We start from the raw sequence: 12,663 nt of genomic DNA, 5'->3' as shown, positions 1-12,663 counted from the left end.
TATACGAAGTTACAAACTTTTCCTAATGAGTTTATGTCAGGCACATCCAAATGTGGGAAATGTAATTATTGTATCTTTGTAGACAAATCCAGATATTTTAGACATCCAGACACTTGATATCTTTGGGAAATTAAATGTAAGGCGGATTGTAATACCAGCAATTTAGTATATATATATAGCCCATTGTACCAAATGTTTTAAATTCTACATTGGTAAAACTAATCGTAGGCTTAGAGAAAGAATAAGGGACCATGATTATTGTGTCCGAAGAAAACAGGACTACAGTGCAATTGTTAAACATATACTGTTGGAAGGGATAGATCACATATTCTGGTTTCAGGTACTCAAAGTAATTCAGGAGAACCTTAGGATGGGTGATATTGTTAATAAGACTGAGACACAGGAGCTACGTTGGATCCTACGCTTAGGAGCCCACCGTGGCTCAGGTTTGAATGACATGGTACCTCTAAAGCCTATTTTAAAGAATAGGAGACTTAAGCACTAGTATGCTAAGTTATTTCATCTATTCATTTTGTTATGTTATATAATTACTATGTGGAAATCAGTAATATTCCCATGGTGTGTTTTAGATTTTTATGATGCATCTTTTATTGTATGTATAACCTTAAATAAGTTGAACTTATTTTTCAATTAAGAAAAGGAGGGAAATCTAAGGTTTACTACTGGATGTTTTTATATACATATACATGTAGTACTTACTGTTGTTTTTTATGCATCTGATGAAGTAATGTTATTACGAAAGCGCTTATGCAGAATAAAGCTTTTCTTGGATTCTATCTACTTGCCTTCTTGCCATTTTGGGGTTTGTTTGGCATTGTGTTTTGCTCACTGCATCCTGTTTGGGATTTGTTTTGGGACCTTTTTGCTGCATTTTTGAAAACAGGTGCTTTGTGAGTATGGTAGATGGCACTAACAGAATTGTTGTGAACGAAAACCAGGGTTTGAATGAACAGGTTTATACCAAACGATTGGCTGAATGTCTACGTGATATGCAGAATCCTTTATTAGATGGGGAACTCCCTGACTTGTCTGATGGTCTGTTACAGGAACAGAATTCTGACTTCAAGGTACGCAAAGTCAAACGTAATTTAGAAAACGATGTATTTAAGTACAAAAGATTACAGTATCAGCGCTATCACTTTGAGGCATGTCTACAAAAGGGTGTTGCTCCCAGAGGACTTAGAGTCCTCAGTATGCCAACCTATGGGAGCACATGCCCGTCTTTATTGGCACAATGGCAAAAAAATCAACCTAGCCACCAGCAGACAATATATTCAACTCCTCATTGATTTTTTTCAACCTGTTGAAAGGGAGTTATGTGAAAGTATAACAGAAACAAACTGAAATTAAATCCCTATTGGGTCATGTAAAGGCTGATGTCTATCTATGTGAACTCATTGACAAAATAACTGTTTATGGTCATAAACTGCAAATGCAGAAAAAGAGAAAGTTGGCCAGAGACTTGCACAATTTCTTGCAGCAACGTGTTTACCTGGCCCAGGACTCGGTACACTATGTCAAATTCTGAACAAACTTCACGTCCCAGAAATAATATTCATACCCATGAAAATGTGATTAACAATGTGTCATCTAATCCTGTTGCTGATGTTAGAACTTAATCCATTGAACAGCCACGCTCTGTATACTCCACCCCCTTTGGTTCAATCACCCACAACAGTTGCCGAAAGTGTTGTGAACACCCTCAGTGAAACAGAACCGGTAGTGAGACGCAAAATTATACCGGGCCAAGAAAACAGATGGAACAGGTTTTTCAGACACTACCACTGCCTATACGTACCACACGGATGAGGTCGTTTCCCAACGGCAATCAGCAGAGTGGCCAGAAATGGAAGGAACCTCCCGCACATATTCAGAGACATACATTGAAGTAAATGTGGGGTTACGCTGAGCAGAACTCGTCTGGAACATTTCACGGTATGAATTAAATTCAGCAGAGATACAACTATTATCAAAAGGTTTGAATTTTATACCAACAGTTAATTCTGAGTACAGTGATTGTTTTTTAATCCAGCTTTGATTGTTTGTAAACAATGTATCACTTAAGAAAATATTTGGTAATACCAACGACAATTATGTTATGAACTTTAGGAAACCTAGTGTTTATAAGCCATATATGCCTGCTAACTTTGATATTTTTATCCAAGCTTGTGAAAAAGACCTTTATGAGAACATTTGCAATAATCAGAGACAATGTAATATGAACTTAAATAACCTTACTAAGGAGCAGCAGGTAGCACTGCATTCACTACAAAATAACAAAGACATTCCCCCGGATTTACGAAAGCTTGCACGGAGTGCAAGAAGAGTGTAGAAGCTCACGCCGGCAATATGTCTGCCGTGTGATCCAGGTACAGCTGGCAGAGGCATGCACGAGAGCTGCTAAAGCTACTTTTGCACGGACAGTGTCATTGTATGCAAATTACCTAATTTGCTGGTGAAAGCCATGCAAATGAGGTAAATTTGCAATCCAGGAAACACTAACCTGAGGAAGATTAGTGTTAACTGCAGAAATGTACTCCGTTAGTAACGGAGTACATTTCTGCAAATAGCTAAATGGAGCTATGACAGCTCCAAATAAAGGATCATACAGTTGAGGAAGCATGCCAATGGCCAAATATAAGGCCATTGGCATTATGTACTGTTTAAAAATATAACAATTTAACTTTTTTTTTCTCCAATCTCCGATGTTTAAGCATAGCGCAGCACCGCGCAAATGTGCGGCGCTTATAAAAACAAGAAAATAATTTAAAAAAAGCCAAAAATAGGCATTTTCACTAAAAAGCTTATTCTGCCATGCAGGTGAATGGCAGGCTGAAGATAACATGGCCACTGAGTAGTGGTTGCTAAGGGGGGGGGGGAAGCTCAGTGTGTGAGAGATGTAACCATGCATTACTAGGCAATCCTATGAAAATGAGGATAAGGATAGTGAATCCCAATTTTCCCCAGCATGTGAGGCATGTCCTAAGAGTGTAAGAGTAGGAGTAGGTGAGTAGAAGAGTAGAGTATAGGTGACATCATGAGGGTGTGTGTCAGACAGGCTGTAAGCTAATTGGAGCACAGTGGCTTGTGTTTGCTTTGAGTTTCTCAGGATTGCAAGAGGCGTGCCTACAGTTGTCCTATTTGAAAACTTCAAACCAAAGGTGCACACTGTTAAAAGATAGGAAACTCCTTGCAAACATGCACACAGCATGTACATGTGTGTGTGCGCATTTGCGCGGTGCTGCCCTGGGAGGAAACAGAAAGGCAAAAGGAAGGAAAAGAAATAGTAGGAAGTTAACCAAGGAGAACTAGCAGAGCTGCCAGGTGAAATATATCAGAATCAGCCAATTACACAGGCAGCAGACTAGCCCAGCCCAGCACTTTAAACTCTGCAAACACCAATCCCCCCTGTTTTTGCTCAAGAACTTTGCAACACTGCAGTATACAAAGAGGGAAAGCTTAAAAAGCTTAAGTCAGGCAAAATGTTAGGGGCTGCTCTTGTTATCATAAACCAACATGTGCAAGGTGCTGAGGGTGGTGATGTTGTGAATGCTGCTGAGCAACCTACAGTGAGGAGACAGAGAAGAGTGTACAGACCCAGGGTAACCTACCAGGGGCTAAATGAGCTGGAGATAGTGGAGCGCTATAGGGTGGACAGAGACCTCCTACAGCAAATTGTTGAGCTTTGCTGGCCATGCCTCACACACAGAACCAACAGAGGGAAACCCATCCCAGTGGATACCAAGGTATGTGTAGGCCTAAGAATACTAGCTACAGGTACCTTCCAAAGACCAACTGGTAATATGATGGGGATTTCACAGGCATCAGCATCCAGGGTACTCCACCAGTTCCTGGATGCCATGTCAGCACATGTCGGTGACCACGTATATTTCCCCAATTCCCATGAGGTATTGGCCAGCAATATGCATCGTTACCACCAAATAGCAGAATACCCTGAGGTAGTGGGTGCAATAGACTGCACGCACATATGCATCAAAGCATCACCCGGTGAGCGGGGTAGGGTCTACATCAACCTCAAGGGCTTCCCCTCCATCAACTGCCAGTTTGTGTGCGATGCTCAGGGCTTAATAATGAATGTGTGTGCTGGATGCCCTGGAAGCTATCACGATTCCCACATTTGGCATCTGACCCAGCTGTACCAGAGATTTTCCAGTGGGGATATCCCTGAAGGTCACCTAGTTGGGGATGCTTGATATGCACTGGAGACGTGGCTGATGACACCCATCAGAAATGCACACACACCTGAACAAGAACTCCATAATGAGGCACATGCACAAACAAGAAACATAATTGAGCGTGTGTTTGGGATGCTTAAGTCATGGTTCCGGTGCCTGGACACATCTGGTTGAGCCTTACAGTACTCACCAACTACATGTACCCAAATTGTTATGGTATATGCCATGCTACACAATATGATCCTGCGGAAACAGCTGCAGCAGAAACAGCATCGGTCAGGGCCAAACAGCCCCCCACCATTGCCAAGGCGTGCACAGGCACAGCGTGACTTGGAGGAGGAGGAACCTGAGCCTGCCTCAGTAGGCAGAAGGAGGCGTGCCCAGTATGCCCTGGTCTTGGCAAAGAGGCAACACATAGTACATACACTAACTCAGTAGGAATCCTGGAAATGACACCTCTCTCTGACTTGCGCATACAGTAAAAGGGATGCCTAACTTGACACTACCTGTTTTCAAACATGTATAGGGAGTGTACTATGTGCATCCGACATAGGCAGCCCTGCAGCACCACCTGAGGCATGAATGCCCTATTTTAAGCAATATAAAGCACTGCTAAGCACATTTTACCAGTATTGAGAATATTTAAATACAATTGGGCATAGCTGCGAACCACGCTAACCAGCACAACGTCGGGCAACGTCTGGCAAAGTTGGGCAATGTTGGGCAAAGTCGAGCAAAGTCGGGTAAACACACTCACACCTGCTTTACTGTTCATTAACCAGTCAGGTCTCCCCAGCAGAAAAATAAAAAGCAGTGACAGGGCTCAAACTTAAGATACTGTGCACTATAGTCACAGTACTGAACCACTAAGCCATGACAGCATTTCACTGGCACAGACACAACTTACGTCACTCACACATACCAGTTGGGGGGGGGGGGTCACATACCTAACAGTCACAACCAGCAGGACAATTGTAGACAAACGCAAACACAAACAAATGCTGTATCATACCCTCTGAAGAGGCATATGAGTAACCTCCCCCCAGGCCTATGCAGACAGATAACAGCAGGCCAGGCAGTGTGATGTGGGTTGGGTAAGCTGATGATGTGGGTTGGGTAAGCTATGAAGTCACAAACTAATATGCGTGTAATTGGAAGCTAAGGTCTGTAGTACAGTGGTATGCCTCAAGCCAGTATGATAGGCAACAGTACAGACTGAAATGGAGTACCTGACATAGCAGTGCAGGCCTAGCAAATGTGTACAAGTGTCAGGTGTACCCTCATCCTATGTACATCCACAGTAACAATAAGGTGTGTCCCCCCCCCAGGTAGAAATGTACAAATAATAGCTGTCACCCCTGTATGTAGAAATGTTGATAAGTCTATGCAAATTGGCTCATGGAAGCCCTGCAGGCACAGCGTGCTTCCTGTTGATATACAACACAAAGGTGAGCCCTGAAGTAAAAACCAACTTGAATTTTCACACACATATATAGTATATATATGCCTATAGTGGGCATGCTCACACACTTAAACAAATTTAGCAAATGTCAGTCAACAACATACTGAAAGGTCATACTGGGCATGCTCACACACTTAAACAAATGAAGCAAATGTCAGTCAACAACATACTGAAAGGTCATACTGGGCATACTCACACACTTAAGCAAACGAAGCAAATGTCAGTCAACAACATACTGAAAGGTCATACTGGGCATGCTCACACACTTAAATGAAGCAAATTTCAGTCAACATACTGAAAGATCATACTGAGCATTCTCACACACTTAGTCCATGTCTGAGTACAGCAGTGGGCCACACATATCTGGCAGTTGCAGTTCTTACTCCAGACACATGTCACTATTCACCAATCCTGCCTTGCCCACACAGTGATATGAAAACAGACCCATATAATATACTGGACCCCTGTCATAATCAAACTATGTAATACAAGTACTTAAGTTGTTCAAAGAAAGTGAAAATCCAAAGAAGATCAATAAATCTCTAATCAGTATCATCAAGAAACAGTGAGCACTCCTAACATTATCCAAGCCATGTTCTGCCAAAAATATTGCCAAAGAGTCCATAGAGAACCATGAAGCTTTCTTTCGCTATATCATAAATATCAATGTAAACTCATATATGTTCTGAGTCACTGCAAAGTGTAAATGAATACATGTACATGACTGACATTGCCAACATCTTGTCAGACAGGTTCATACATAATTACCCCCTCTCACTAACAAAAGGGCCCATTACTATACCTGTAGATTGTGAAAACCCAGAAATGACATATACAATGATTAAATAGCTCTACCAAAACCTAAAAACATGGTGTCTATGGGATGCCATGGTGTCCCAGGCTGTGTCATATGTGAACTTCAAAACAAACACACTCTGCACCTGAACAGTCTGTTGAGACTCACCCTCTGTACAGGATATGAAACTGTTGAATGGGTTACAGCAACGTTTGGCACACTCCACAAGTGTTGGTGCACAATAGACCATGGAAACTATTGTCTTATAAGCCTAATATAATATAAGCTGCTGGATATACTTAGTCGAATACATCCAAAATGGTGCATTGTACTCAATGATGGGTCTGATGACTTAAGAGTAGAGGGCCACCACTACCTCTTTTGATCCTGATGCAAACCCTTTGTTGATTAGGTGGGCCACATAGGATTTCCTAATCACTTTGGCGACATGGTTGTCAAAGGAAAGATGACTATCTACTTGCGTCCCCAGGTCCTTTATTACCTTGTCAGTTTTTAGGGGGTAACACCTATGTGGTAGTTTGTGGGTACTATGTTTTCCCCAAAGGGGATTACTATGCATTCTTTTACATTGAGCTTGAGGCCATGATTCTGACACCACACATCTGTCTCATAGAGTCCCTTATGGAGAATATTTGTGTTATCCGGGGAATCTATTATGGAAAACACTTTACAGTTCCTAGCAAACGTAGTCAACCACAACCCTCCTGTGTTGGCATGTACTTCTGCGAAGTATATACCAAACAGGAGGGGCCCCAGGACTGAACCCTGGGGGACACCAGTTGTTACCGGTTTAGAGTGTGACATGTAGTCAGTAACTCTTAATTTGTGGGATCTATCTGTGAGCCAGTTTGCAATCCATCATGTGATGTATGGATTTATGCCCAGGTTGGTGAGTTCATCTATGATACCTGACTGGAGAATGGTGTCATAGGCCTTAGCGAGGTATAGGTAGGCTGTGTGGAGCTCCTTTCAATCATCTGTAGCCTGGGTAACTGTCTCAAAGAAATCCACCCAGTTCAGGAGGCATGATCTGCATTTGACGAAGCAAAACTGGGTGTGCTCAACTGTGTGAAGGTTCCCAATGTCTTTATTGTTGACTTCCATTATGATTGGCTCCATTGCCTTGCAGATCAGACTCGTCAGGCTCATAGAGCGGGAATGCCAAGGGTCTTTTGTGGCCCCACCCTCTCTGGAGTGGGAAGAACATTGCTGTGCAACATTCTGTGGGTACATATCCTGTAGAGAGGATGTAGAGAGAGGTGTAGGTATCCTTGATGAATATGGATACATCCCCACCCTATGTGCTATGATCCATGTTCTGATGCTGGAAGGTATGGAATGAGTAGTATCCTGGTATTGCTGGTGTGCTCTCTGGAGCCATGAACTAGGTTTCTGTTACTGCACAGATATCAATATTCTCCATACTGAGAAGTGCCTCAAGTGTGTGCATTTGGAGGCTGAGACTTCTGGCAATGAGTAGCATTTAGTTCACTTTGTGGTTATTTGTGTTGGTTACGGGGTTTGGTTTGTCCTGAGTGACCAGTGTTCCACACCTGAAGTCAACACCTCATTGGTCCGATTTGACCATAAGCTAATTACCCTACATATCCACATTCTGCCCCCACCCGCCATTAGGGAAACCATGTTAAACAATTTCTCCAAAGCCAACTTCATGCTTCTTAAGACAGAAGTGGTGAACTTCATGACACCCATGCAGATGGACAATACAGTTACGACTACTGAATCCTACACAATTGCACTTTATAAGCACTTACATGAGTGCATGGATCGTGCTATCCCAAACAGAACCAAGACGCTATCCTCCAAAAAAAGGAAGCCAATCTGGTGGTCCCTTGCCATAAACAAACTGTAGAACAGAAGGAAGAAACTGTTGCAAAAGAGAGCAAAATCCCGTGAGTGGAGGAGCTCCCTGGTCAGCCTCAGTAAGATCCCTGATAAAATCCTCCAAAGTTAGTTACAAAAACAAAATTGCCACTGATTCTAAAGACAACCACAAAGCATTCTATAGCTATGTCATGAATCTCAATGGCAACACTCAAATCTGCTCTGAGTTACAGCACAATGGCACTAAATATACAGACCCAACTGATATTGCCAACATCCTGGCAGATAGGTTCAGTGCTAGCTTTACCCCCCTCTCACCCATTAAAGACCCCATCTCTATACTGGAAGAATGCAAAGTTCCTGTAATCACGGCTGCACAGGTAAAAACCATACTCTCCAAAGCCAGGAACATAGCATCAATGGGACCAGACAACATCCTAGGCTGCATTCTACATGAACTACAGAATGAACTGGCACCACACCTAAGTACCATCTTCAATCATAGCCTCACCTCAGGCTTTGTGCCTGCTGAATGGTGCGCAGCAATGGTTATCCCAGTACAGAAGGGGGGAGCCACCACGGACTCCAGGAACTAGCTCCCCATTAGCCTGATGAGCCTGGTCTGCAAGGCCATGGAACATATCATCATGGAACTTATAAGCAAAGACATTGGTAATCTCCAAACTCTGGACCCCAACCAGTTTGGGTTTGTAAAAGGCAGATCATGTCTCCTAAACCTGATAGACTTCTTTGAAGCAGTCACCAAAGCCGTAGACAAGGGTAAGGTGGTCCACACAGCCTATCTAGATCTTGCCAAGTCTTTCAACACCATCCCCCACTCTGGAATTATAGATAAACTCACTAAACTAGGTATAAATCCCTATGTCACAAGATGGGTTGCCAACTAGCTCACTGACAGAACCCACACTGTGAAAGTAGCAGACTCCAAATCTGACTTCAGACCAGTGACAACTGGAGTACCACAGGGTTGAGTCCTGGGTCCTGTCCTGTTTGGTATCTACTTCTCTGAAGTACAGGCTAACACAGAAGGTCTTTGGCTAATGAAGTTCGCAGATGACTGCAAACTATGAGCCATAATTGAAACTACTAATGATGTGGACATCCTACAAAAGGGCCTCACTGAGACAGATGCCTGGTGTCAAAGCCATGGCCTCAAGCTCAATGCCAAAAAGTGCATTGTCATCCTCTTTGGTAAAAACTCTGTACCCATGAACTACAACATAGAAGGTAGTATACTTAACACCGAAAGTGTGATAAGAGACCTTGGGACACAGGTGGACAGTAGTCTCTCCTTTGATAATCACATCGCCACAGTAGTCAGGAAATCCTTCTACATGGCACACCTCATCACAAAGGGTTTCTCATGCAGAAAAAAAGAGGTCATTGTTCCCCTCTACTCATTAGTCATTAGATCCTTTTGGTATGTACCTCGCAAGACATCTGCAACAACTGGAAAGGCTGCATAAATTCCTCAGAAAGAGGATTACCGGCCTCAAACACATTTATTTATTTTATTTTATTTTACATTTGTTAACCGGGAGAGTCCGACTGGATACATGTCCATTTTCAGCGGAGGCCCGGGGAGAAAAGCTCCAGGTACATAACAGACATATGAACATTATTAATGCAAAAAAAAGGAAGATAGTTGAGTTCTAAATACAATATAAAGATACATTACATCTTGGGAAAAAAATAACAGCAGCATATAAAAAAAAAAAAAACATAGGTCAGTTACAAAGGTGAGGCGCCTTGTTAAAAAGCGGTTAAGGATAGTGAGGTAAGAGAAGGGTAAATGATAGTGGTTAATCAGGTTTGGAACAGGGACATTGCCAGAGAGTATTGAGATGGGGTTTAAGCTTTTTTTTTAATTGTAGGAGTGAAGGTTCTGAGGTGAGCATGGTCGGTAGGGAGTTCCACATTTTACCTACAAAGTTTGAGAAGAGAGAATCCCCAGCAGAATTATTGGCTTTGGTAGTTTGAGCTAAGATCTTATTGGAGGAGCATAAAGATTGCAGGTTAATATAGTGGTGAATGATGTTTTTCAGAGCTGGTGTTTTCTCCAGGTGATACAGTATCTGGTGAGCCGTTTTGAGTTGGTTGAAATGGAGTTGGCTGGAAAACTCTAACCACCCTAGTTGCTTCAAGTTAGTGCAGTGGTGTGTTCTAAAGGTGGAATTTGTGGCAAATCTAGCTATGTGATTGTAACAAGAAGCAAGTTTGTTAAGTGTTGTCTTGTTTAGGTTTGTAAAAAGGGGGGAGGCATAGAAAAGAGTTGATAGTAGGTGTGTGCTGGCAATTGTAATTTTAGCGTGAGGAGTGAAAGCGTTTACTTTATAGAGAGCCAAGCTTTTTATTGATGGTTTTGATGGTTAGATTGAAATGGGTGTCAAATTTAAGGGAGTTATCAATGGTAACACCTAATAGCTTTGTGTGAGCTTCTGGTGATATAGTGATTCCATTGGAGGATGTAATAGAGAAGGTGGGGGGACGAGTCTTGTTAGTGGGTGAGAAAGTAAGTAGTTTTGTTTTGTCGGGGTTGAGAACTAGTTGACGACTTGAGAACCATTTTTCTATTAGGTTGAAGGTGTCTTGGTTTGAAGCAGTGAGGTCTGCCAGGTTGGAGGCAGTGCTGATGATGGTCGAATCATCTGCATATTGAATGCATGTGGCATGGGGGGTGATTGTGGGCAGGTCATTAACAAACATGGTGAAGAGAAGAGGGCCAAGAATAGATCCTTGGGGAACTCCAAGTGTAACAGGTAGGCATGTGGATAATTTGTCCTGCCATAGAACAGCCTGTTGCCTATTGGACAGGTAGGATTGGAACCATTTCAGCATGGAATTGCTGAGTGATAGTTTTTTTAATGTATGGAGGAGTTGAATGTGGTTCACCATATCAAAGGCCTTGGAGAGGTCTAAGAAAAGAGCAGATGATAGATAGTTTATTATTGTTTCTGAAGTTATTGATGGTATTAGAAAAGGATAGTAGGGCTGATGTGGTACTGTGATTTGGCCTGAAGCCATGTTGGGAGTTGGCTAGAATTTTATTTTTGGTGAGGTGTTCATGCCCTACGCAGACCGGCTCAAAAAACCCCAGCTTTACTCCGTCACATATCGCCTACTCAGAGGTGATCTCTGCCTAACATACAAAGCTATGTCAAACCCAGAGCTGTTGGACATGCTCCACTTAAAGAAATCCCAATCCCTCAGAGCTGCACGCTCTAGGAACCTAAACCTTGTCACCACAATAAACAGAACATGCCGGAGGGATAGATTCCTGTACCAGAGACTTCCCATACTCCAGAATAAACTACCTATCTATATCAAACAAAGCTCCTCATTAGCACTCTTCAAGAAAAATCTTGGTGATTGGATGGAAACTAGGAAATTCACCCCAGGGATCACTTCTGTGTCTCTGCTCGACAGTGACACAGGAAAATACATTTCTTGGGTGGCAAAAGCCAGGGTACCTTTTTGGCTGGGCTTGTATAGGCCCCAGGGCCGATAGCTTAGTACCTACCTATGAACCTATGAACCTATGAACCTATGATCCTTTGAGCCTTGCCTAAAAAGGTAATATGGGGACAGCAAGAGCCTTGGCCAGTATTCAGAAGCATAGAGGTGACAGGTGCAAACCATCTCTAGCAAAGCAATGAAGCTCGTCTATCATGCTGTCACAGGCAGACAGAGACTGGATCCCCTTTGAATGACACCAGAAGCTCAGCCAATTGTTGAAGTTTATCATCTTTCTGTCATATTGCAGTACTATGTAGGTGAAGGTAAAATGCTACTCAAGGTCAGGTTCATACCAGACTGGGCTACATGATCATAGAGCTACTATATATCTCTTGTCATGTTGTCCTGGGAGGTATGTCTCAGATCATTCACACTGACATGTACAAATAACACGTCATATATGTACCTGTTCTGGAGTGATATAAGTGCTTGTGTTATGTTGCGGATCATAGCACCTGACAGACAACTGGCAGTAACTTTCCCCTTGTCCAGCCGATTGAGTGGAACATCTGTGTGCCTGACTATGGAGTCACCTATTACTAGTGTGTTGGGTATGTTGTTTTGCCTTAGGACCTGTTGTGAGGCACACTGCTTTGATGTATTATGTGTTTTCTGGCATGTGCTTGGAGGTGCATGTTGCTAGCTTGTCTGCTTAGGAGGACACTCTCTCTTTTTTAGATTAATATTTGTATTCTTCGAGTATGGTAATGTGTATTTATGTGTGTGCTTTGCTGGTGCTTATATTGTAGGTCTATGTGAGACTGTTGGTGTTGTGTTTGTATGAC

The sequence above is a fragment of the Protopterus annectens genome, chromosome 6.part0, assembly GCF_019279795.1.
Source record: "Protopterus annectens isolate FY-2018-M chromosome 6.part0, PAN1.0, whole genome shotgun sequence".
Taxonomy (NCBI): Eukaryota; Metazoa; Chordata; order Ceratodontiformes; family Protopteridae; genus Protopterus; species Protopterus annectens.
Note: the sequence above shows the minus strand (reverse complement) of the source record.